We start from the raw sequence: 25,772 nt of genomic DNA on the forward strand, positions 1-25,772 counted from the left end.
CCTGTTTCACTTACAAATATACAAACACCTGTTTCCACTCTGACACTTTCAAAGCTCATTCAGTGTTCTAACATATATTGCCTGTTTCTCTAAATGTGGGCATGGCACAATGGGATTGTGATTGGGAAAATGGATAATAGCCTCCCACCAGTATACATGTGATGATGTTGGATCTGTTGTTAGTAGATGCTATGTCTTCTCTCATTTCCTTCCTGGATGATAAACATGGAAAAGCATCACAAGATTCCCAGCTCTGCTTTTCTGAAAAGTTACAATGACTGAAATGCCCTTGCATTTCATGTTCATCTGGCAAATGTGGAGTGGATTCATGTAAGTGATACAGCAAGGCTCGTAGGGAATGCAAAATGCCTTTGGGAGAGGCCAGATGATGCAGCACAGCCAATTAGTTAACAGCTTACTGGAGGAATAAGAAGAAAACTTGCAAGCTGGACTGCTCATTGGGACAGCCTGGACTGGGTGATGAAAACCTGTCTCCAGAAGATGAGGAGGAGAAAAAAGAAAGAGCAGGAAGGCAGAGAGGAATAAGAATGATGGAGGGAAGAAGAGAAGAACCTAAACCCCCACTTCCACATACCTCTCACCCACAATCCACACTGTAACCCTTGATATCTAAAACCTAACACCCCACACCATGCCTTTACCCCCATTCTCCTATTGTCTCTCCTGATGCTCCCCTATCTCTACCCCACAATCTCCAAATCTCCTCACACACATGCCTCACACCCATACGATACATAAACACCCCACATCCTATACCTCTGAACCAAATGCTCCACTTCAGCCTCTCAGCCCAATTCCCCCACCCTATTCTACCACTTCTCTGCCCCTACCCCACAGTCCCCAAATCTCCACATCCATGCAAGCCACATGACAATACCTCACAATTCCATACCCAACATTCCCACCCCACCCACCCCTTAGTCCCCCATTTCTCCAACCCCTATCCTGCTACTCCTTTACCCCCACCCACAATCCTTAAATCCTCCACCCACATATACCACATTCCTATACTCCCCACCCCTTCACTCCCAACCATACCTGCCCAATAGCCAACTCCCAACAACTTTCTGACCTTCTAACCCTGTACCCCCAATTCCATACCCAAGCTTCCTAAACTCCCACACCCCACATACCCATATTTCTCTTCACTCCAATATCTCTCCACTGCATATACCCCCTTCACCATACCCCTACCCTTCACACCTCACATCCCTCACCCATATGTCTTTGTTAGGGTTTGTTATTGCTGTGAAGAGATGACCATGGCAACTCTTATAAAGGAAAAACATTTAATTAGGGTGGCTTACATTTTTAGAGGCTGAGGCTTAGTCTATTATCATCATGGTGGGACATGGTGGCATGCAGACAGACTGAAAAAGTAGCTGAAAGTCCTACATTCTTGACTTGCAGGCAATTGAAATTGGTCTGTTTCACTGGGAGTGGCTTGAGCATATTTGAGATCTCAAAGCCTGCGTCCACAGTGACACACTTCCTTCAACAAGACCACACCTACTCTAACAAAGCTACACCTTCTAATAGTGCCACTACCATTGGGGTCCATTTTCTTTCAAATCATCACACCATACATCCCCATATCCCACTTCCCAACATACCCACAACCCCAGGACACTACACCTCATAGTCCACCTCCCACCTCCAGTGAAGAAAAAGCTTACCTGTATCAACAAGAAGAAAGGACCTCTGTTCATTCCTGTCCATTAGCCCTGACCTATAGAAATCAAGTATTTCCATAGATGTTTTTCAGTCCTTGGGTTGTTTTATTGTAGAGATAATTTTCCTTTTGTCTTAGAAAAGAATTTCCCGCAGTTCAGTGTCCCTGTTCATTTTGAGTCAGTATCTCAGTCTTCCAGAGAATAGCCTAGCATGCCAATATCCTGGAGACAGCAGACTTCAGGAAGACCCAGATCCCTGATACAATCAGGAAACCTAGCGCTTATAGATCTGTTTCCTTCCACTTGGTTGTGCACTGAATCAGTCCTTCAACAGATCATTATTCATCATTGCTTCTCTCTATGTGTAAAATAAGACCAAACACAATAGCAGAGTTTGGGATTTAGCAGTGTCAACCTAACAATAAGGGCTTGTATAAGAGATATGGAAGAGCAAAGATGTATATCTTTAGAATGCCTCAGAGGCAAATGATAGAAGTTTGGAGCTGTACACATTTTTGTCAAGGCTAGAGCATACCTAGGGATACTGTCCCCGGGAGCAGAGTTCCATCCTGTAATCAGCCTGAGAACATGTCCTGCTCTAGCTCTATGCCTGATTGACTCTGGACCCACTATGTGTGTATTGGGGAGGATGACTCCAGGCTGGGGATCAACTGTGTCTCAGGGAAAGTGGAAGGACACTTGGCAAGCTGGCCCAGCCTCATGCCTCTTCTTATAGCATGTCTACTCAGTCATTTACTCATTCCCATAGAAACAGTGCGCTATATTGTCTTAAACTGTTTTATGAGTCTGAAGGCCCCTTAATGCTCACTAAACATTTAGCAATCTTATTTTTCCACTCTCTATGGGAAATAATGGACATAAAGATTGTCACTGTAAACTGTTGTCCTCAAGTAAGTCCCATATTTCTTAGAAAGATAAATTTCACATCATTGCTACAAATGGATCACATAATGCTTACAAAGCTCCAAGGATAAGACCATGGTAAGATGGTCACAGCTCACTGCAATGTGTTATCACTAAAAACTGGGGAAGGGATTGGGGGTATTGCTGGGAAATGCACAGGAGCAAATGTGGGCAGATCCTTCAGCCCTGCTCATCTGAGAAGGTTGTGAGTGTCTGAAAAACTTTCTCTTTTTAGTTCTTTGAAGCTCTAATCCTCTATTCCACCATTCCCCAATGCAGACTCCTTCTGGAACAGTAAAATGTTCCTGGGAGCAATAAGTGTAAAGTCCACAGAACTGACAGACAACGTGGTGGTCACCCTGTCCTAGAGGTATACAAGCAGATGATAGAAAAGCAACAGTTGAAAAGCTATTGAAAAGCTATTGAAGGAATTTTAACAACAGAAAAACTCCAAAGGAAGGAAGAAAAATAAGATTGGCTGCTGTGGGATGTTCTTTATGTTAAATATGTTGCTCTGATTGGTTAATAAAAAAAAGACTGATTGGCCAGTAGCCAGGCAGGAAGTATAGGCGGGACGAGGAGAGAGGAGAATTCTGGGAAGTAGAAGGCTGAGTCAGAGAGACTCTGCCAGCCACCACCATGACAAGCAAGATATAAGATACGGATAAGCCACAAGCCACTTGGCAACTTATAGATTAATAGAAATGGGTTAATTTAGAACAGTTAGCAAGAAGCCTGCCATGGCCATACAGTTTGTAAATGATATAAGTATCTGTGTGTTGATTTTATAAGTGGGCTGTCAAACTGTCGGGGTTTGGAGGGACACAGATACAGACACTCAGACACATACAGACAACTATATATATTCCAATATATAGTTCCAGCTACAATTGGCAAACTATCCATTGTGGTTGACCACTCTGATTGGACTTTATGAACTATGCCCTCAATACCCATGACAATGCCAGGAAATATGATTTTTTTCTGTACTTTGTAACCACAGTTCAGAAAGATTAGTAACATATTCCAAAGTCACAAACCAGTACCTGGTTCTGAATCCAAAACCCTTTTTTTTTCCCAGAATAGCATATTTCCTTCTTAAAGGGAAGACGTGATGGAATAGCTAGAGCCCTATGTTCCTTCAGCAGCCATTTGCTGGGAGCTAAGCTACTGTGGGTTGACCTTGAACTGATACCATTATTCTAAGGTCCTGCAGCACAATCTCACACCTGCTCAGCTCAGTGTATGTGCAAGGAACCTGATCAAGCAGGCTGGCAGTCCTACTGGCCTGGCCCCTCTCAGCTAGTCAACTGTTTTCTCTGAGGGCCTCTGTCATCAATGGATTACCTGGAGGCAAGGTCTGCCTTTCCTCTCCATCTCAGCCCTCCAATGAGCTGTTTTCCCTCAACTGTAGTCTTCAGATAGACTTTCTCTGATAGAGGACTCCTCTGGTCTCTGGCATTTGGGAAGTTTGCAGAATGAAGCATCTTTAGAGTATGTTGTGGTTTGAATGTGAAATATTCAGCATATGGCCCACTACTGAGGTGCTGTTTGGGAGGTTGTATCCTCCAACAGGAGGCCTGGATGTAGAGATAGACCACTGAATGCAGGACTCTGATAGTGCTAGCCCAGTCCCACTTCTGGCCTGATGTCTCTCTGCTTCCTCATCATACTGTAACATACTGGGCTGCAAATTTCCAGTACCCCTACCATCATGCCTTCCCCTCCTTAGCAGACTGAAAACTCCGAATCTGGAGTCAAAATAGACTTTTCCTCCTTTGAACTGATTGTCACAACTTATTTGGTGATAGCAACAAGAAAAATAATTTATATAAAAAATAAAAATTAGATAGGGTGTAGGAGTTGTGGATCTATCTTGAGTCTTTAGGAGCTTCACTGTTTTCTGTAAAACAGCAGATCTGAAACTCTTGGAACTGTGGCTCACAGTAGTAAATGCACACTACATCACAGTGCTATGCAAATGTCACACCCACACATAGATGCATAGACACTCAAACACATACATACATACATACATGCATACATTCACATAGACACCCACTCAGATATACTCACACATATGCACATAGAGAGACACACACACATAGAGACACCCAGATACACAAATGCACACATAGCACACATGCACACACACACAGACACAGATACAGACACTCAGACACATACAGACATATATATATATATATATATATATATATATATATATATATATATATACACATATATATATATATATAGAGAGAGAGAGAGGAGAGAGAGAGACATATAAAGATACACGTAGACACTCAGACACAAACATAGACACAGAGAAAGAGAGAGATGCACATAGATACAAACATGTATACACACAAAAACAGCTGAAGACACACTTTAGTGAAGCAATGCCAATCATACTGTATGTGATGTTCTCTAATCATTTCCATTTTCCTTTTAATGCTGGGTTGTGACACTTTAAAACAGTTCCATATCTCCAAAGTTTAGAAAATACCAGTCTAGAACATAAAGAGCCACTGGAGCTGATTGCTACACAAAGTAATTCCACTTTAATAAGAAGGTCAAAGAAAACATCATTAAACTAGAAAACAGGAAACTTGAGCCAAGAAACTTCTTGGCTGATTTGACTGCTCATGCAGCTAACCACACTGATCAGTACTAGAAACACACTGGATATAGATGGCTCTCAAATGGTGCACTCAGGGGTGTTTAGCAAGGGGAGGACTGCAGGGTTCAGGAAAAGAGAAAGGGGGTAGACATTCTCTAGAACCTGGAGAGAAACTGCCTCACAAAGAAGCCAAAGCTGTGGAATACTTCTCTCTTCAGGATCTCAATCCCTTGTTCTTCCTCCCCCTACACATATTGATGTGTTTCGCATTGACCAAAACCAACTAGACTATGAGATGACTCATCCATAACAGGCTTGAGGGCTAGCTGGCCTAAACAAGTAAAAAAGATACTTTCTGATAGCACACCTGGGTCTGCCTAAGGGCCTTAGTAACAGCAGCTGAGAAATGATCTGGAGATGACCTGGACCAATGAGAGGCAGCCATGTCACACCAGCAGATGCATATTCATCAGACCTTCTCCCAGGGTGGGGTGGAGGGTATATAAGGCTTGCCTCTTTCTGAATAAACTGAGCTTGTTTTAACATTTTCTCAGAGTCTGTGTCATTGACTCTGTGCCTACTTGGTCCCCTCTCCCAAAGAGAATAACAGCACAGGACCCTGCTACACTAGACCTCACAACACTAAAGAGGCCAGTGATGACAAGCTCATGAATTAGGTTCTCAACAGACTGAAAAGCAAGTAGCAGATGTGCAGCAAGTAGAGACCCCACTCACAACAGCAGTGAGAAACTTGGGGCTGCTGTGCTGAACTCCCATTGACACAGGCAGTTTAGAGAAGTAAGGATCCTTCAAGTCTTGGAAAGTGTTTTTCTTCCATATTATGACTTTGTTGTACAATTATATCTTCATTGTTTTGGGTTGGCTTTTGATTTCTCAAGATAGGGTTTCTCTGTGTAGTCCTGGCTACAATCTCTCTGTAGACCAGGCTAGCCTTGAACTCAGAAATTTGCCTGTCTCTGCTTTCTGGGTCCTGGGGTTAAAGCTGCGTGCCTCCATGCCTGGATGATTTATATATTTTTAAGAAATGGTCTCACTTTGTAGGCAAAGCTGGCCCCAAACTTGCAAACTTCCTGTCTCAATGCCCTGAGTGCTGGGATTGCAAGTGTGCATCACTAGATTGTGTCTGTTTTTTTTTTTTTTTAAAGGATTAGACATGGATCAGACTGAGCCTTGCGTGTTCACTAGTTCTTATCAAGTTGGCACAAGCTAGAGTCATCTGGGAAGAGAGGACTTCGGTTGAGAAAATGCCCCTATCAGAGTGGCCTGTAGTTAAGCCTATGGGACATTTTCTAGACTGATGATTGATGTGGGAGGGCCCAGCCCACTGTGGGTAATGCCACCCCTGGGCAGGTGGTTCTGGGTTACATAAGAATACATGATGAGCATCCATAGAGAGCAAACTAGTAATCAGTACTCCTCCATGGCCTATGCTTCAGTTCATGCCTCCAGATTGCTGACTTAAGCTCCTGCTTTTGTTTCCTTCAATGTTAGCATATGATGTGGAAGTGTACAATGAAAGAAATTCTTTCCTCCCTGAGCTACTTCAGGTCATGGTGTTTATCACATCAATAGAAAGTTAACTAGTATACCATGGTCTTGGAGACATGGTAGAACTGGGGGAAGGAAAAGCAAATGTGGTATAAAAGTGTGACATAAAACATGAGGTATATAAAATGTAGGTTCCTGACATCTGGGAACAGTCTGATGCTCACAGAGAGACCACAGTACTCTCATGTGACATCCACCCAATTGTTTATAGCAATAGCATCTGACAAGATCCTAATGAATAGCACACACTTTACCATCCTCTGCTGGCTGAAATAAGTGGCTGCTACAGCTCTACTTTCATCCTAGACTTCCCTCTCAGCTAGTTAGAGTTAGTGAGAAAGCTACTTGATAAACACCCCTGCTTTCCAGAATATATTTCCAGAATATATGCTGCTCCAAACTTTAATAAAGATTTTATTCCTCTCTTTCTCTAACAACCTCTTACAGAACTGCCCCACTGGTGATAAATATTCTCCCTCACTGAATGAAGTAATAACCCCAGCCTTTGGGCTGCTGATGTGTTTTGGGGTGTGTCTGTCTGGATAGTGGTGACCCTAAGCATAAACAAATAGTTTTTGTGTTAAAGGAATTCAGAACGTGCCATCCCAAAATATGCCACTCTAGCCTGTTGACTATCTTGAGTTTAAAAAAAAAAGGCAGTTACAAGATCACTCTAAGCTCCTTGATTCTTAGAAACAGGAGAGGAAACTGATATATGAAATTTTTCCCAATACCAAAAGGAATGTATTCTTACCATGACACAGAAAGCAGAAGTCAAGGGAAATCTGTGCACACAGATCCTGTTAGATGAAACTTCATCTTTTGACTGCAGCCCAAGTCTTGTCAATTTTCATTATTACTCTCAATAAAGTCTCCTGGGTCATATAATATTTGCACTAAGTCAGAAATTCTCAACCTGTGGGTCATAACCCCTTTGGGGATCAAAGAACTCTTTCACAGGATTGCATATCAGATTGCATATTATATATTTACATTACAATTCATAACAGTAGCAAAGTTATAATAATGAAGTAACAATGAAATAATTTTATATTTGGGAGGGTCATCACGTGAGAAACTGTATTAAAAGGTCACAGCTAAGGAAGCTTGAGAACTGTTCTAAGTGAATCACTGTGTTTTCCTCCTGTAGCTCCTTCTGACACTGATTTAGTTTTTAGACCCAGCAAAAATGAAAACCAAGCCCTATAAAGCTAGAGGTAAAATTTTTACCTCTTCTACAAAAGAGATTTTCCTGACAGATCCTGGATAATCGGGATCTGGGAATGAACATGGCAAATGGAGGGGGTGGAGCCTAGAAAATATAAGCAAAGTCTCCAAGAGCAAAATCCTGGGACTGTTTCTACACAGGAGGCTAAAGGCCTGGGCAAACACAAATTAAGCAATGATTGGTAGTGATGGTGATGTTGATGGTTGTGGTAGTGGTGAGATGATGGTAAGAGGGTAAAGAACCTTGGAGAGTCCAGAGTTTAGTCCTGAAAGGGCTTTGCTTTAAGAAAATGGGCATGACAAAAGATGGATTTATAGGTCATCTAATAGCTCCTTTTAAGATTAATTGGTAAGAGACAAATACTAGAGTCTGGAAGGCTATAAGAAAGAAAAATATGAAATGTCCAGAGATCTGTCTCCTTCTGTGTGGAGCTTGGCATCCTCCTTGCCATCATTCTCCACCTGTTCCTCTGCATCGAGACTGAAAGAATGGAAGTTCCTCTGATTCTTACATCTCTTGCACCTAATAGTGAAAGGTCTCAATCTCCTTGCCTTTGGCCAAAGAGCATTTAAAGAAAGTATTTGGGCCTGGTGTGATAGCACATACCCAGCACTCTGGAAGCAGAGACAGATTTCTGGGTTCAAGGCCATTCTGTTCTACAGAGCAAGTTCCAGGACAGCCAAGGATGCACAGAGAAGCCCTGTCTTGAAAAACCAAAAAGGAATTTAAAAAAAAAGAAAGAAAGAAAGAAAGCATTTAGATCATGTGGTTCTCAACCTTCCTAAAGCTGCAACCTGTTAATACAGTTCTTTATATTATAGTGACTCCCAACCATAAAATTATTTTCATTGCTACTTCATAAATGTTATTTTGCTACTGTTATGAATCATAATGTAAATATCTGTGCTTTGTGGTGGTCTTGTAAAAGTATCATTCAACTCCAAAAAAGTCATGACCTACAGGTTGAGAACCACTGATTTTGAGCCAGTGAGGTAGTTACTTTCTGAAACATTACTTACAGATATCTCAGGAGGAAATTAACCCAGTGATGGTGGATTAAATTCTCCTTTGGTAATACATGATGCAATTTTAATTAATAGAAAGTATTTTTGTAGAATATCATTGGTTTCATAAGAGAAAGTATTGAGGGCAAAAAATTAGTTTAAATATATTTTCTCTAAAAAAACCTTAAATAAAAGATACACACATACCACATAGACACACATACACATATACCACACACACAAACCTGTGCACATACACAGGCACATACACACACCCTTGCCTAAATGCAAGCCAAAGGCTAATAATAGTCACTTTCTAGTCTGTAATGTTTTATTTAATGATATCTAGTTTATTATCTATTTATGAGGAAGAACTTTTAATTCCACCAGGTACCTAATCAGCCTTCAGCAGGCTTTGTGGATTTCTTAATTATAACTTAATAAAAGTAGTTCTAACTCAAAGTATCAAAAGGTAAATAATAATTCAAGGGTTTTCGCTCTTTCCCTGCCCCTTACCAAGCTAATAATCCCCTACCACACCAGTGACCACAGGAATCATAAGCTTACCCTGCACCAACTGGGAACAGGTAAGGTCCCATCTCTGGACTGTGCAGATCAGGTCTTTAGATCCTAGGCCCGGAGGCACATTTTGTGCCTCTCTCCTCAGCCATTGGAGCCCCAGGGACAGGGCATCTGCCTCTTCCCCTGCCCCCTTGCCAAAAAACCATCCCCCACCAGACTAGTAAACACAAGAGCCATAAGCTTACCCTGCAACAATAAAGAACAGGTAAGGCCCCATCTCCTAACTGGACAGACCAGGTCCCTAGCCCTTAGGCCCCAGGGAGTATTCTGTGTCCCTCCCCCCAGCCATTGGAACCCCAGGAAAAGGGCAGGTGCCTCTTCCCCTGCCACCTTGCCAAGAAAAAAAAATCACCTGTGATACCAGTGGCCACTGAAGTCATAAGCTCATTCTGTACCAATTGGGAATAGCTGCTTCCTGAGACACAGCCCACTAGTGCCCATTGGACTAGAAGCTGCTCCCTAAGACACAGAATCCATCAGCACCAATTGGACCAAGAACCCAGATTAGACCACAAGCTCCCACTAGACAAAGAGTATACCACTTGAACAGAGTGGAAGAAGAGATGGGTAGACACCAGTGCAAAAATACAGTCAACAACCTAAAGACTAATATGGCATCACCAGAACCTAGTGGTTCTACATCAGCAAAACCTGAAGATCCCAATGCAGAAGAAACAGAAGAAATTGACCTAAAAAAATGACTTTAAGAAGATGATAGAGGCCTTTAAATAGGAAATGAAAAAAAATTCCCTTAAAGAAATCAAAGAAAAGACAAACAAAAACTGGAAGAAATCAATAAATCCCTTAAAGAAAGCCAAGGAAAAGCAATTAAACCAATGAAGGAAACAGTCCAAGATTAGAAAACTGAAATAGAGGCAATAAAGAAGACACAAACTGAAGGAAGGCTAAAAGTGAAAAATCTGAGTAAACAAACAGGAACTACAGATGCAAGTATAATCAACAGAATGCAAGAAATGGAAGAGAGAATCTCTGGCATTGAAGATATGATAGAGGAAATAGATTTATCAGTCAAAAAAAAAAAAAAACAAAACCACTAAAGCCAAAAAAGTAATAACACAAAACATCCAGGAAATTTGGGACACCATGAAAAGACCAAACCCAAGAATAATAGGGATAGAAGAAAGAGAATAGCAACACAAAGACAAAGAAAATATATTCAACAAAATTATAAAAGAAAACTTTTCTAACCTAGAATGAAATGCTTATGAAGATACAAGAAATTTACAGAAAACCAGATATCCTGGATCCAAAACAAAGTCCCCTTGACACATAATAATCAAACCACTAAACATATAGAATAAAGAAAAAGTATTAAGAGCTGCAAAGGAAAATGGTCAATTAACATATAAAGGCAGACCCATGAGAATAACACCTGACTTCTCAGTGGAGACTCTGAAAGCCAGAAGGTCCTGGACAGACATTAAGCAAACACTAAGAGAACATGGATACCAACCTAGACTATCATATCTAGCAAAACTCTCAGTTGAAATAGATGGAGTAAAGTAAATATTCCATGATAGAACAAGATTTAAACAATACCTATCCACAAATCCAGCCATACAGAAAGCACTAGAAGGAAAATTCCAACCTAAGAAGTTAGATACACCCATGAAAACACAGGCAATAGATAATCCCACACCAACAAATACCAAAGAAGAGAAACATACAACACTACCACCAAAAAATAACAGGAATTAATAATCACTGTTCATTAATATCCATCAATATCAATGGTCTCAATTCACCTATAAAAAGACACAGGCTAACAGAATGGATATGAAAACATGATCCATCCTGCTGCTGCATACAAGAAACATACCTCAACTTCAAAGATAGACATTATCTCAGAGTAAAAGGCTGGGGAAAGACTTTCCAATCAAATGGACTTAAAAAACAAGCTAGTATAGCTTCCCAAATATCTAATAAAATAGACCTCAAATTAAAATCATTTGAAAGAGATCGGGAAGGACATTACGTATTCATCACAGGGAAAATCCACCAATACGAAGTCTCAATTTTGAACATTTATGCCCCAAATACAAGGGCAGCCACATTTATAAAAGAAGCATTACTAAAGTTTAAAACGCATATCAAACCCCACACACTACTAGTGGAAGATTTCAACATCCCACTCTCACCAACAGATAGATTTGCCAGACTGAAACTTAACAGAGAAATAAGGACCTAACAGAAGTTATAACTCAAATGGGCTTAACAGATATCTACAGAACATTCTATCCTAACACAAAAGAATATACCTCATTCTATGCACCCCATAGAACCTTCTCTAAAATTGACCAAATGCTCAGTCACAAAGCAAATCTCAACAGATACAAAAAGAAAAATTGGATAATTTCCTGTATTTTATGAGACCAACATGGCTTAAAGTTAGATTTCAACAACAACAAAAACTACAGAAAGCCTACAATCTCATGGAAACTGAATCATGCCCAAATAAATTTACAGCAAACCAACAGCCAACATCAAATTAAATGGACAAAAACTCAAAGTGATTCCACTAAAATCAGGAACAAGACAAGGCTGACCACTCTCCCCATATTTATTTAATATAGTACTTTAAATTCTAGCTAGAGCAATAAGACAACAAAAGGATATCAAAGAGATAGAAATCGGAAAGGAATAATTCAACTTTCACTATTTGATGATGATAGTATACATAAGTGACCCCAAAAATTCTATCAGAAAACTCCTACAGCTGATAAACCCCTTCGGTAATGTGGCAGGGTACAAGATTAACTAAAAAAAAAAAAAAATCAGTAGCCCTCATATACACAAATGATAAATGGGCTGAGAAAAAAAAAATCAGAGAAACATCACTCTTTAAAATAGCCACAAATAATATAAAAATACCTTGGATTAACTCTAACTAAGCAAGAGAAGGACCTCTATGATAAGAACTTTAAGTCTTTGAAGAAAGAAATTGAAGAAGATAACAGAAAATGTAAAGATCTCCCATGCTCATGGATAAGTAGGATTAACATAGTAAAAATGGCGATCTAAAAGCAATCTACAGATTCAATGCAATCCCCATCAAAATACCAACACAATTCTTCAGAGACTTAGGAAAAACAATACTCAACTTCATATGGAAAAAACAAACAAACAAACAAAAAACAGGATAGCTAAAAGAATCCTGTACAATAAAGCAACCTCTGGAGGCATCATAATTCCTGACTTCAAGCTCTACTATAGAACTATAGTAATAAAAACAGCTTGGTACTGGCATAAAAACTGGCATGTGGAACAATGGAATCAAATTGATGACCCTGACATTAATCTGCACATGTATGAACACCCGATTTTTGACAAAGAAACCAAAACTGTACAGTGGAGAAAAGAAAATATCTTCAACAAATGGTGCTGGCATAACTAGATGTCACCATGTAGAAGATTGCAAATAAATCTGTATATGTTGCCATGACCCAAACTCAAGTCCAAGTGGATCAAAGACCTCAACAAAAATCCAGCTATACTGTACTTGATAGAAGATAAAGTAGGAAGTAGTTTTGAACACATTGGCACAGGAGATCACTTCCTAAATATAACTCTAGTAGCACAGACACTGAGAGCAACAGTTAATAAATGAGACTTCTTGAAACTGAAGATTTTGTAGGGCAAAGGATACAGTCAATAAGACAAAACAACAGGCTACAGAATGGGAAAATATCTTCACCAACCTCACATCTGACAGAAGGCTGATCACCAAAATACATGAAGAACTCAAGAAACTAGACATAAAATACCTAACAATCCATTTTAAAAATGAGAGAATTCTCAAAAGAAGAATCTCAAATGACTGAAAGACATTTAAGGAATTGCTCAGCATCCTTAGTCGTCAGGGAAATGTATATCAAAACAACTCTGAGATACCATCTTACAACTGTCAGAATGGTGAAGATCAAAACCACTGAAGATAGCTTATGTTGGAGAGGATGCGGAGCAAGGGGAATACTCCTCCACTGTTTGTGGGAGTGTAAACTTTTACAGCCACTTTGGAAATCAGTATGGCAGTTTCTCAGAAAATTGGGAATCAATTTTCCTCCAGCTATACCACTCTTGGTCTTATACACAAGAAATGCTCAATCTTACCACAAGGATGCATGCTCAACTATATTCATAGCAGCATTATTCATAATAGCTAGAACCTGGAAACAACCTAGATGCCCCTCAACTGAAGAATGGATAAAGAAAATATGGTACATATACACAATGGAGTACCACTCAGCAGAGCATAACAATGACATCATGAAATTCGCAGAGGAATGGATGGAACTAGAAAATATCATCCTGAGTGAGGTAACCCAGACTCAGAAGGACAAACATGGTATGTACCCACTCATAAGTGGATACTAGATGTAAAGCAAAGGATAACCAGACTGCAACCTGCAGCTTCAGCGAGGCTAGCTAGTAAGGAGGACCCTAGGAAGGATGCATGGATCACCCAATGATGGAAAAATGGATGAGATCTAATTAGCAAGCCAGACATGGGGTGGGGGGAGGTAATGGAGGGCAAGGAATGGGGCATGAGAGCTTAGAGGAGTGGGAGGTTCAAGCTGGAATGGAAACAGAGTGGGAGAGCAAGGAAAGAGATACCATGATAAATGAAGACACCATGGGAATAGGGAGAAGTAGAGTGCTAGGAATCCACAAGTTTACATACCAAGCACAGAGATGGGAATCTGTGCTTGGTATGTAAAATGAATAGAAAATCTCATAATAATAGTAGTAAAGAAAAAATAATTTAGGAGTTTTCAGTGCTTTTGAATAAAGCCTGTCCCTGACTTGAATCCCTAGGATCTGTGAAGGAGTTCATATAGGCTGCATTCTACATCTAATTAGCCTGTCAGCCTCAGCCCATCCAGCCTCCATGTGTGATAATGAACCAACTCTGAATGGCCATTCCAAATCTTCATGTGGAATTATTCAACAAGTTGACTGTCCTATTCTGTTGGGTCTGTAACAAGAATTTTTGTCAAAAGCTTTTGCAATTCTGACACCTTATATTTTAAGACACTATCTATTTGTAAGCAATCAGACTTATTGAATATTAGATTTTTGCCATAATTTCACTAGTTTGGTATTGGTGAAAGTATTAAGGCAACTCCACATAGTCAAAAGGGAGGTTTATTTTGTGGGGTAACTTACAAGTAAAGGGATAGGTTACAGGGACTAGGAGGGGTAAAGTGTAGTCCAGCGGTGTTCTCTGGAGAACTCTGCTTGGTGTACATCCAGCATCCATGATCCAGGAACCAAGAGAGCAGGCACATCAGAATCTGGCTCTTAAGGGCTCCTGTCTCAGCCTTGGCATATAGGCGCAACAGTTACTGGAAGCCACAAGGTCAAAGCTGGAACAGCTCCCCACTACAGTTTGGATTTTTGCTTGGATGGTAAAAGTTGGGACAGTGCTAGGAACCAGCCTGGCATCTTGGGTAGGAAGACAACAGTATGTGGCCTTCTCAACCATGTGTCTTTGCCTCTCTTCTTTGCAGGATCAGGGCTCCCCTGTTACCACCTCCACAGCTTTCTGTGTCATGATCTGGAAACAGTAATAATCACAAAGTAGAATCAAAGAAGTGTCAGATGCCACCATTGCTTATAAATCAAAAGAATTCAGAAACAAGGCTGGCAAGATGGTTCAGTGGATAAAGGATTTGCAGAGCAAACCTGATGACCTGAGTTCAATCCTGAAAGCTCACATAAAAGAAGCAGAGACTCAACAGGATTATTCTCTTACCTCCACATGCACACTGTGACACACCCACATACCCCCCCCCACACACACACGGTGATATATTATGTACCCTAATAAACTTGCCTGAGGATCAGAGAAGCAGAACAGCCAGCCTCTAGTTCTTACTTCTATGAAATCCTCAGCCTAGAGAGAGTGAGTTCCTGTTTCCTCACAATTTATGTACCTTTCTCTGCCCTGTCATATTACTTCCTGGGATTAAAGGCATGTGTGATTCCCAAGCAAAGGCATGAAATTTAAAGTACTGGGATTAAAGATGTGTGCCACCATGGCCTGGCTCTGTTTCTCTTCTATAATGGATCAATCTCATGTAGCCCAGTGTGTCCCTGAACTCACAGTGATCCAGATCCATGCCTCCCAAGTGATAGAATTAAAAGTGTGTGCCACCACCACCTGACCTCTATGTCTACTCTAGTGGCTAGCTCTGTCCTCTGATCCTCTTTTTTCTTTCTTTTTTTAAAAGAGGAACACCAAACCTAATTTCCTTTGTTTAGCTTTTTTTCTGACCATTAACAATTAACAACTTGTAACCAACCATTTAAACAATGACAATCATCCATAGCCCATTGAAAGACTAAAAAACCACCCACCCCATCTATTGGGAATGTGGGTATCATGCTCTTAAAATTACTTCCTGCTATATGGGGGAGAAGGCATATATTAGGGGATCCTGAAAAGAAAAATTTGGGGTTAATTGTCAAGTCCTAGGAGAGGTAGTTGTATCATTTGTAGTCCAGTCTCTGCATAATGCAAAAGTGCAGGGTTTGTCTCAAGTCCTTGCTCAAGTAGCCTGTGAGGCTAAATCATCTCAGCTAGCCATTTTGAAATTGTCCTGAGCAGTTTGTAGTCCAAAGTCAATCTTTGGGTGATGTGTGTCAGCTTATGGTATTATCATCATCCTGATGGAGTCATCATTGTGGGGCCCCATCATCTTTTGGAGACTTTAAAGTTGCTGTTAGGTGTGGTCATGGTTCACTGCAAAAAACTGATAAAGACTCAAACCCAAAATCATGTACAGGAAGCTAGATGAAGCCTTTTTCTAGAATAAGTTAGTACTCTATATGGCCATTAATATCATGACAAAAGTTTAATATATATACATATATATCTTATGAATTTTGATATAAATTCATACCTTAAAAAGTTTTAAAGAATCAAAATAAAACCAAAGAATTGTGAAATTAGTGGCAATAGAACAGTCCCTTAATTTTGGTTTTTCTTCTGTCCCATATCAGGTGGCTCTTCTGACATGATACAGAGATTTTTAATTTTCCTTTTAACAATATGCTTGGGTTTACAGAAGGAGAGAGCCATTCTCCAACTCCAAAGCCACTTTAACTTTTGATTGAACAGGGACTACATAAAGACCATTTGCATTATGTTTCTGTAGAGAAAAGCAGAAACAAACAGTTAGGAAGACTTATGAAAATTTATCCTGCTAGATATGTGATATACCAATAGGACAATTTACTCTTTTTCTTGGGACATTTTTTTTTCTGGATAATTTGTCATTTTTTTAGATATCTCATTTGTGCAGTGTTTTTTAGATTCCTTAGCCTTCATTCTCCTGAAAGACAAAAACAAAAACGTTTCCCCAATCCTAACTTTGGGAGTTTCCTTTTGGAAAGTTATATCTGATCAAATGAAAAGCATTTGTTAGTTGTATAAAATAATTTAAATTGAATGGTCATATTGGTTTATGAACTATCATCTCTTCTAATTAAGAGGTGTCTCTTGTTCAAATCAAACCTTTATCAATTTTGATGGTATCCATAGCTTTCCTTCTCCTATAGAAACAAAAACAAAACCTCATCCCCAACATAATGCATCTCCTGGTTTCTATTCTGAGGTCAGCACATTTTAAAATATACAGTCTGATTTAATTCTGTAGTTTTTTTTTTCTATTATCCAATGTCTCTCTGCAGTTGTTCCTTTCTCATTAGCATTGAGAAAATTCAGTTAATAAAACATTATGTAATATATTTCTGGGGGGGTTATTACCCCTTTTTGTTTATTTATTTATTTATTTATTTATTTATTTATTTATTTATTTATTTGTTTGTTTATTTAGCATATCCTTTAGAGTTCAATATGATCTTTCTATGACTGCTTGACTTGTAGGATTATGTGTCATATGCTTTATATTATAATAAGCAAAAAACTGTTTCATTTTATCAGAGACATATGCTGAAGAATTGTCAGTTTCAATTTGTACAGGTATGGTCATAATTTTTAGCAAATGCACCATTACAGAATCAGCCTTTCTGGAACTCAGAGCAGTTGCCCATTGAAATCCTGAATAGGTATCAATGGTATAATATATATATTTCAATTTTCCAAATTCTACAAAATGAAATATATCCATCTGCCAGATTTCATTTCTTTGAGTACCCTTTGGGTTACATCCTGCTGGTAGTATAGTTTGATTGTATGAATAACAAGTAGGACATTTCCTTATAATTTCCTTGGCTTGTTGCCAGGTCATGGAAAAATCCTTTTTTAAACCCTTACTATTGATATGATTTTTTTTTATAAAATTATGACACCTCCAGCACACTTCCTATTAATAGTTTGTCATTCACATCATTGTCTTGTGCTAGAGGGCCTGGCAGACCCATATGAGATTGTATGTGAGTTATATATAAAGGATGCTTTCTATTCCTGATTATTTCTTCTAACTGAATAAATAATAAAGTTAATTCTGACACATCAGGAATAAATTCATCAGTTTCAATGTGTAGGACCACTATTTTGGCATACTGAGAGACAGTAACTATGTTGAGAGTTTCCCCAAAAATCAATTAATACCATCAGAATGGCATATAATTCTGATTTTTGGATAAAATTAAAAGGACTTTAAACCATTTTACTTAAATTTTCTGATTTTTAACCTGCCTTTCCTTTTTGGTTTGCATCTGTATAAAATGTAGGGGCTCCAGCTATTGATGTTTCCCATACAATGCAAGGCAGGATCCAATTAGCTCTCTTTATAAGTTTAATTCTACTGCTTTTGGGCTATTTGTCATTAATCTCTCCCAAAAATTACTGAAAGCACTTTGCCAAGGTTTACTTTCTGCCCATAATTTGTCTATTTCATCATTAGTTAAAGGTACTACAATTTCTGCTGGGTCTATTTTTTCTATTTGATGAAGTCTCAATTTTTTTAAAGTCAACTCAGATCTTTTCCACATAAGTTTTTTTTATTATTTACTCTGTTAATTTGGTAGAAATATCCATTCCAATATAATATCTCCCCTCTGCATTAAAATTCCTGTAGGAAAATGCTCAGGGGGTAAAGTAACCAAAATGAAATCAAGCTTTGGATCCACCTGATCCACATGTTGTTTCTGTATTTTCTTTTTGACCAAAGCCAATTCTCTCTCAGCTTCAACTGATAATTCTCTTGGACTATTTAAGTCCTTGTAACCCTCTAAGGTTTTGAACAAATTACTCAGTTCATCATTTTACCACAATAGTGGTCCAAGATTTGAAATGTCTCCTAGTAATCTTTGAAAGTCATTAAGAGTCTATTATTGAGCAGACATCAGCCCACAGTCCAGGGAGCAACATGTATTGTCACACAGTTAAAGCCACAGAAAACATGGTGATATATAGATTTAAAAAATGGGTTGAGTTTAAATGTAATAGCTAGTCACTGGTAGACCTGAGCTAATGGCCAAACAGTTTTAATAATAAAAATTTAAAAAAAGAGTCTGTAATTGAACTCTCCTAATTTTTTGGGAGCCTAAGTTTTTGTAGACCTATTTTATACCCTAAATAATTAACAGAATCTCCTCTTTGTATCTTTTCAGGATCAATTTGTAATTCCCAACAAGGCAACATTTCCATTACTTCTTCAAACATTTTTTTGTAAAGTATCTACATAAATCAGCTAGTAAAATGTCCTCCCTGTAATGGTAAACTATAGTTTGAGGAAATTGTTTACATATTACTTTGAACAACTGTCATAAAAAAAATATTGGCACAGGGTTGGGCTATTTAGCATTCACTGGGGGAGAAGCTTCCTTTGATATCTTTTAACATGCTGAAAAATATTATAAGTAGGCACCATGAAGGCAAATTTTTCTGTTTTTGTCTTGCAAGTGTATTGAAAAGAAACAGTCTTTTAAATCAATAACTACAAGAGGCCACCCTATAGGTAACAAAGTAGGCAACAAAATTCTGGATTGTAGAGAGCCCATTGGCTGAATTACCCTGTTAACAGCTCTTAGATGTGTTACCATTTTCCACTTACCAGATTTCTATTTAATACAGGAGAATTCCAAGGGCTGGTTGATTCTTCAATATACTGAGCATTTAACTGCTCTTGTACCAGCTGTTCTAAGGCCTGTAGTTTCTCTGTTGTTAAAGGCCATTGCTGAACCTGTTCTAGCTTGTCTGTTAACCATTTAAAGATAGGGCTGTTGGTGTCTTTGAAAGATCAGCAGTTGTTTTGGCCTGTTCTTGTACAATCTGGATTGTTGGTGACTATTCTTTATAATAACTTCTAATATTTTCCCCAGAAACATATGTTAATTTACAGTTTGTTTCTGAGTTTAGAGGAATGTTAATCCAGGTATTCCATTGTTATAATAAATCACATTCCCAAGCATGAGGAAACAGGAACTCATTCTCTTTAGGCTGAGAATTTCATAGAGATAAGAACTAGTGGCTGGTGTTCTGATCCTCAAGCAGGTTTATTAGGGTACACAATATATCACCACACACACACATACACACACAAACAAACAAGCAAGTAAATAAGTAAAAATATAAAGTCATTAAAAAAGTAAAAGCAAGTGATCAGGAGAGTTCAAGTTTGGCAGAGACCCTCAGAGTGGACATAGATCTTTCAGCTTGGAAGAGTCAGCCTTACATCCTAACCTAGCCTTAGCTCCTGAAGGCACCTAATCCAACAAGAGGTAGCTCTGGTGGTGACATAGCCCAGGGGTTCAACACAACCAAGTGCTTAAGACTCAACCCCTAAATTAGCTGCTTTGAAACTAAAAAGCAGACGGAACCAAACTAAAAGCATGTCAGGTGAACTAAGCAGCTGCCCCAAGAAGGCCATGCAAGAGCTGGACAATGTCTCAGCAAGGTTTATGGGTCAGGCTGAAGCCCAGAATATCTATTGAGTTTCAACTCAACTTTCAACCTTGTGAGTAGCCAGCTAGCTTTTCATTCTTTCAGCTGTCATTGTACTCACACCCACCATGTATCAGGTACAGAGCCAAGTGTTGAAAGTACAAAGGCTTATTTGTTAGGTGAGGTCTCTGTCATGCATTCACTCATCCATTCTATAAGCCTTATTGTTCTCTGCTAGGTGATTGGTGTTTCAGCTCTGGGTTCATAAAAGGGGCCCAGTCTTTGTGGGGCTTAGTCTCTTCTTGGGTAGATATGTGGCTCTCTGTGAATTTATGTGCTTGATTCTTAGTTATAAACTATAAGTAATATGAAAGGGAGGCATTGCACTCTGAAGCAAACAAAACAGAAACCATACTCTCATTATTATTATAATTTTAAAAAATCATTATTATTTTTAAATAATAGGGGAGGCTGCTCTAAGGAAGTGAGTAGAGAGGTGAAGGGTCAGAGTGTTGGGATTCTGCTGCCACTCCAGCTGCGTGACTGCACACGAACAGTTCAGTAGCTAAGCAAGGGGTATTGTATCTTATGTCATCAGTGTGTGCTGTTGATTATGTGTAGGAGTGCAGGCGTGGCGTGGACATGCAATCAGTGCATCCGTGGCGTAGCTCAGTAAACCTGCCTGCTCATGTGCCTGGCAACCCTTAAAAATCTGGATACAGACTCCTCCTCTTCCTCTCTGTTTTGTTCTCTCTTCCCCCCACCATCTTTCTCTCTCACTCTGCTTTCTGCCTGGTTCTTTGTCCACCACACCCCACCACACCACCAGCACCAAAAAAAAAAAAAAAAAAAAAGCTCTAATACTGGCTTTTGTTGTGGCTCATGACCTTTCCTCACAGCAACCAGTGCCAGTAACCAGTGCTGCTTATCATTTTTAAACAACATCACAGAGACTAGGTAAAGAGTTGGAAGAGCATTACAGGCAGCCAAAACAATAGATATGAAAACACTGATTTAGGAGGAATTTAACATAGTCACAGACAAACTCCCAGAAACTCAAAAAAATTGGGTAAAGTTAGCAAAGAAAGAAGGATAAGAGGTGAGGTGGAGATGCAGAAGGATGCTTAATGTAAGTTCAAAAAATTCCCATGGGGGTCCAATCACTAGGACCCAGAGAGTGAGTTTGGATGAAAAATTCAATTTTTGTATTTACTCACTTGTAACTGAACTGAACTTGTAACACCTTTCCATAATGGTATCTATAATGTTGGTGATGAAAGTCCTCACAACACCAGTGTTTCCACATTACAGCCTAGTAGATGTTGGTACCACATTCATTGTCTTGAAATTATGATGCCTATTAGGGCCACCATTATAATGTATTAATGGAGAAGCATATGTTACTCTATTGCCCTTTTAATATGCTCATAATTGTATTTCAATACACTTTATTAGCTCTCAGTACTTTACCTCTTGCATTTACTGACATCATTCAGAGAACAAGTTTGTTGTTTTTGCTCAAAAGGACCTAATATTCCCCCAATCAGCTTTCAATCTAGACAATGTAGTTTGATGCAAGAATGGGCTGAACTATGAAAATGACAGTTTTAGTTACCCTGGAAAATTACAAAAGGCAATCCTTGTCCAGTTTGGGCAAATTCCTAACCAAGGCAGCCAGGGGAGGTCCTCTCAGAGTTGATTCCTGCCTTGTAAGGGTGAAGTTAGACCAAGTACGGAGATACCCATCCCACCACACCTGCCTTAGCATGGGCTTGAATTGCTTTGCTCCAGAACACCAGCCATCCCCACCTCCATTACTGTGTCCCATTACCATAGAGAAAACCTAGTTTGCAGGGTGGAATTCGGAGGTAAATTCTCTTTCCCTGTGATTTATTTATTTATAATCTCTCGCTTGCTCTTTCTCATTTTCAATCTCTCTGTTCATTCATTCATTGCTTAGCTCTGCCTCTCTCTCCCTCCTCTCATTCCTACTGTCTCTTCTCTTTGATTTTTGTATGTTTCCTCTCTGCTTCCCCCATTTCTCCTTCATCTCATGTAATTCCTTCTACCTCAGTTCATTTCTTCTTTATTCTCCTGTATTTATTCCTTAGGTTGTTTTCAAAGCTGCCATGAAGACCCAGAAACTAGACAGCAGAATATGTAACTACTAGTTAAGACTTATCTCTGCTTAATTGTTTTCCCCCAAGGAAGGGTTTCTCTGTGTAACAACTCTGGCTCTCCTGAAACTCACTCTGTAGACTAGGCTGGCCTTGAAGTCACAGAGATCTGCCTACCTCTGCCTCCTGAGTGCTGGGATCAAAGGTGTAACCCACCACTGCATCTCTCTTCTCAATTATTAAAGCAGAAAAACAAACAAGCAACAACAAAAAGACTCAGAGAGCTGAGAAGCCACAGTCAGAATTACAAGGTGGGCTTTTCACATCCTCACTCCCAGCCATAATGCATATGCCCCTGGCACAGCAAAGACTATCTGGAACCAGAGATGAACAAGACAGTCATGCAACACAGCCAAGTTCTCAAAACAGAGTTCACAGGGCCTTTCCTTTTTGCTAGTAGTCTTTATCAGTGTCCATGGAGGAGAAGGGAGGAGGTCATCAGCTGCTTTATCAGACCACTCTGCCTTATCTACAAGCAAAATGTTTTCCCAAGCAAAAAACAAAAAACAAAAAACCACAAACTGGATTTAAAGGCAGTCAGCCTCCCAAAGGATGGAATGTAGGGCCCTGGCCTCCCATTCTGGGTAGCTGTTGCCTTGCTTGCCGACCTTGACCAGATGTCCTCCGTTTGCTGATTCCCTGCCAGTTCCCTTCTTCCTGAACACTCACCAGAGAGGTTCTTTATTCTTATATCCTGCATTTGGTACAAACAGCTTAGATGCAAGAATGTAGAACATTGGTAGCAAACTTCTGCTCTCCGGGGTTCCTCCATTGTGCTGTAAGCCTGTATTTAAGGTTTCCTCTCTCTTTCAATAAACAGCATTTGCTATTCTGCTGGGGCAAATGACTGTCTTTTGTCTCTGTTTTTTAATCCACAGCCCCTCACTCAGACATGGTGAATGGAGGTTCTACCAAGATCCAAGAAAGAAGGGACAACCTGATGGACTCCCAAAGGTAAGGCTGGCCAGCATTTTAAAGAAAAGAAAAGAAAAAAAGAGATAAGGGTGAATTGAAATGGGTGCAGCTAGCTCACAGTCAGTTAATTGGACTGCTGAAGCAGGAGGGCACCGAAGTTAAGAAGGGCAAGACAGCTAAAGATTTTCAATCTTCCTAACAGAGAAGAATGAAGGAAAGGAAATTTCCCATTAGAAAAGGGAGAAAACTTAAATCAAGAAAAAGATTGTTCTGGTAAAAAGGGGGGGGGGAATTTTTGAAACTAAGACTAAAGATTTTGAGGCCCTGTAGAGGAAGTATGAAAGAAAGAGAAAAGCCTCTTTCCAGTGGTTATGGAGGAAGAAAAGGCTCTTTCCAGTTTAAAGAATTTTCAGGATAGCTAAAACTCTGAGCTCTTTCTGCCTGCCAGCACAGAGCACCAGCATCTGAATTACAAAGAGTTGGCAGGTGGGCCTCACTGCTGCTGGCTGAATTAGCAAGTGAGCCCAGAGGTTAGAAGTTTTGTTGTCTGTTTAATGTTTTTTATTTTTCCCTCAGAGTGGGAATAATTCAATATTTAGGATCCCTTCCTGGGAAATGTGTTTCTGTTTTTTCCCTTATGATGGAAATAACTCGTTATTAGTACTCCCTTCATGGAGTTAGAGAAAGTTTAAATGGAAGTGCATGCTGCAGTGCACGAGATGGCCCAGAGCAGCAGGCTAGCAGATATGCACTGGCAGGAGGCATATCCTTAGCCACAAGGCCAACAAGGGGAACAAGGGGAATGGACTCTTGCCAGGCAAGCGAGCAGAGGCCTGGGGAGGGACAGGCACTAAAAGTTTAAATGGGCCCAACTTCTGGCAAGAAATGGTTTCAGTCAGGACATGGAATGCTAAGTCAATGCTGTTTGAATTTCCAGGGATGTTAATCATTCTTTGTATAAAGGATTGTCTGTTCTTTTGACTGTCTTAGTAAATATCTTGATGAATGTCTGATTCTTGTGGTAGATAAACTAAAGGAACAGGATTCATAATTTTGAACTATATATTAGGTGTGTTCTTCTCTGTTGATCATTACTGAAAATTTTGGCTCTGCTCTTCAAGTTGTTTTCTAGAAATTCTTGGAAATTCTATAGAAATATAACACCTGAAATGGATTTGGTTGTTAGCTTACTAAATAGTGTTGTTGCTAAGATAAACCCATAAAAAATAATCTCTTACTGATAAAGAGGTTACAAAATTATTTTTTCAGTAAATAAAATACATGTAAATTGTTTGGTCCACATTCTTAATAACTGGCTATTTACATTAATGTGTTATTTGAAATCTATAAAAAAAAAGGATCCTCTTTTTAAGATTTTATAAAAATACTCAAGAGTATTACCTAAAGTTACCTCTTCAAATCCTATAGAGATTGTATTTAATGATTTTATAATTGGCATACGTAAAAAGGATCATGGAAATAAAAGCTGGTGATAGAATTGCTCAATTATTATTGCTTTCATATTTAAATGCAAAATGGTGCCTAAATATAAAACTGGAAGCTTTGAAAGTACAGGAAAAAGGTGTTTTGACAAACAGTTATCAATGATAAACAGCTTAAATTAACAATAAAATTATATGGGATTGAGATTGAAAGATTACTGGATTCTGGTGCTGGATATATCTATAATTTCACAAGAATCCTGAGATCTCAACTGGCCTCCACAAGAAATCAGGAAAATGGAGGCTGTTACAAGATCTTAGAGTTGTAAATAAAACCATGCTTCTCATGGGAGCAACACAGCCTGGTTTGCCTGCCCCTGTGGCAATTCCGAAATATTGACATTTAATTGTGATTGACTTACATGGATGTTATTTTATTTGCTGCTAAAGATAAAAAACTTGTTTTTGATGCCTTTTCTAAATTACAAGAGGTTCTTAGCCAGGCTAATTTCCAGATAGCCCCAGTAAAGGTACAGGTATCATTTCCCTATCATTATTTAGGTCATGAATTGTTACACACAGGCATACATCCACAAAAGATTACTCTTTATATGGATCAGCTATGCACACTTACTGATTTCCAAACATTCTGGAAGACATTCAATGACGTCAGCCCACTTCAGTTCCAACAGGTCAACTTTGTCCTTTGTATGATGTCTTAAAGGGTGACCCTGACCC

This window comes from Peromyscus maniculatus, chromosome 1 (assembly GCF_049852395.1).
Source record: "Peromyscus maniculatus bairdii isolate BWxNUB_F1_BW_parent chromosome 1, HU_Pman_BW_mat_3.1, whole genome shotgun sequence".
Lineage (NCBI taxonomy): Eukaryota > Metazoa > Chordata > Mammalia > Rodentia > Cricetidae > Peromyscus > Peromyscus maniculatus.